This window comes from Acomys russatus, chromosome 20 (genome assembly GCF_903995435.1).
Source record: "Acomys russatus chromosome 20, mAcoRus1.1, whole genome shotgun sequence".
NCBI classification, from domain to species: Eukaryota; Metazoa; Chordata; class Mammalia; order Rodentia; family Muridae; genus Acomys; species Acomys russatus.
In genome coordinates, this window is record NC_067156.1 from 8,282,542 (window position 1) to 8,285,243 (window position 2,702).

At 45.9% G+C, this 2,702-nt stretch overlaps 1 pseudogene; it reads right to left on the reverse strand.

Moving 5' to 3' along the window:
- Positions 1-1,881: 1,881 nt before the first annotated feature.
- On the reverse strand, positions 1,882-2,417 carry LOC127204673 (cell death-inducing p53-target protein 1-like; annotated as a pseudogene).
- Between the last annotated feature and the right edge of the window lie 285 nt (positions 2,418-2,702).

Here is a 2,702-nt window from a genome sequence, read left to right on the forward strand (position 1 = left end):
AGCAGATAAATTCAATATGTGTTGTATGTCAGAAACTGGGTATATGTCTCTTCAGAAAAAATTCAAGCCTACATTCCTTTCAGTGGGTTCTAGAAAGAAATTGGTGTTTGGTTTATATGCCTTGTTAGCTGAGTCAGGACAATGTACCTCTAGCAATGAGGGTTCCATTGGGCTCAATCATACTTCCATTGACTATAGAAATTCATGATCATTCCCATCTGCTAGAAGCGACTGAGTTCTCTGTTACAAGTGCTCTGCCACCACCAAACATATACATATATAATTCCCTTCCACCTACAAGGATCAAACTGGAATGATGAGTATATTACATGTATTTTTATAGAGAGACCATGAAATGAATACATTAAGAGACTAAGTCAGAGCCTATGCTCCCGGATTGGAAAAATTAATGTGATCATTATTGCAAAACAGACTAAATAATAAACGTTATTTGATATATTTATACTTCATATCATTAGTGATAGAAAATGACTTTGATAAAACATCTTTATTTCTTTATATTATGGCCTCTTCATTTGAACACATAACAGTCTGTAGATGAAGATAAACACTGGAGTTTAAAACAGTAAAATGTTGCTGATTTTGATTCAAACTTAGCATAGTGCTTATGAAAATGTGGACTGAGTCATTGTAAACTCTACTCTGATTTTCCTTTTTTTGGGGGAGCAGTAAATGGACCAATTTAAGGAAACTACAAACTGGAACAAGGCCAGAGCTTACAGTGACGGGAGGCCATGCAATGGTAGGGAGACACCAGGATAGTGTCACAAGGACTTTTTCACAGACCATTCAAGAAATGGACAGGTTTGGGCTTACATCCTGGGCATGACTCATGTCTCTAGGACACCCCTACATATTCTGACTTCTTCCTGGTACACAGCCCAGTGCCACAGCTGACCCTACTGAAGTGCTCCATTATGGAAGTGAGTCAGCTATAGCAAAAAGACTGATGCTTATTTGAGACCAATGAAGCCTATGAGGACTATCTTCTGATCTTCTATCAGCAAACCACCAGGCAGAAGTTGCACCCATACACTGCACAGACATAAAAATAGTAGACAGGACAGGCTCATGGGCATTCATTCATTCTGGCCCCCAGAAAATTAAGGGGTTCACAGAGGTTTGGCCAGAAAGGAGATCAGCACACTGACTGACTGAAGGAAGCTAGGTAAGAAGAGAGGCAAGTTACCTGGTTTTAAAAAGCTCAGCTGCCTTTTTGTCTTATACCAGGCAGCTCTTGGGTACCTCCTGGACAGTGGGTAAAAGTCCTAGGTTTGCATACCTGAGAGCTCTGCTGGTCCAGGCTTGGCAGTCATTTCTTTCTTACCTCACTCACTATGGTATCCAAGATACCATACCCCACATAAACCCAGGCTTTAAGACCCTTTCTTGCTTGCATCCACTTATCCCTAGATGAGGCCCTGACCTCATTCCAGCAGGTCAGGAACTACTGTTGGTCCAGACACAGTCCTCACTATAGAGCCTCCTCTGGGACATGCTGATGTTTTCTTGGCACTCTTGTTCCCAAGAAGAGTAAGGATCCGCCTGAGCCTTATACAGAAAAGGAAGAATGAGCACTCCTGTAAGGGAACCTCTTCAGCTTGTCTTCTGGATTGCAAATGCCCCAGTAACACACAAGTGCCATCCCCACGCCACTCACTGGCTCTTGGCCTCACACCCAATGGAATTTTTTCTGGAAGAATGGGATGCTCAGAGAAGGGCAAGGGGAGGACAGAATTTTCAGGGTACAGGGGCAGAATTTTCAACCCTAGGTGGGGGTTGGGGGTTAATGACTACTGAGCCTGGGGAGCAAAGCACATGGCGCCAGTTGGATTGGTGGGGTGGCCAAATCTGGCCCCCTCAGCACAAGTGCTTGTATGTCTAGATGTAGGCTTTGCAGCTGGGACAAGTGTATGTCACATCCTTGAAGTGATGGATGAGGCAGGGAATCAAGCAGCAGCCAAGATCTCACCCCATGAAGCAGTAGAAATAACCCAGGACAAAGTTCATTAGGCCAGTCTTGAAGGAGATCTTGGTGGTGATGACCAGCTCTCTTAGTGGGGGCACACTGTCTGCACAGTTGCACCTTCAAAGATCCCTTCCTGCAACACTGGCACTGTGGTGGCAGCCCATGATGGGACCAAGACTGTGGACATGTGGCCCCTAGAGCCAGGATAGGACCCTGGTGGGTAGGGTCCTGGTGGGTATTAGCCCATTGGTAAGTGAAGGCCTGGAGAAGGGTAGAAACCTGCAGGCATGTACTTGTCATGTGCAATCATGTGCGTGGGCACAAAGCCAGGCAGAGGCAATGGATGACCGGGTGGTTCATAGGGTGGGTGGGCAGAGGCTTTGTCAGCAGAGGGCAGTGGCATGCCTGGTAATGGCTGCATTACAGCTGGGGAGGGTACAGCCTGGGGTAGGTAGAGCCTACCAGAAAAGGAGCAGGTGGTTTATTAGATGTCTTTGCTGCTGATACTTTTGGACCTCACATTCCTAGTGCCCAAGAACGGAAGCAGGTGAGAGTAATTCAGCTACTCGCTCAGACAGGGATCTAGGAGGCATTCTCCATCAATCCATGCAGATCCAACTCCAGTGCTTGAAGGGAAAGAAAAGCATTCAACTGTTGGTTGGAGTGTGTCACTGGCTTGTCCCCTTCTTGGGAGGAATGAAAAGGCAAGAGT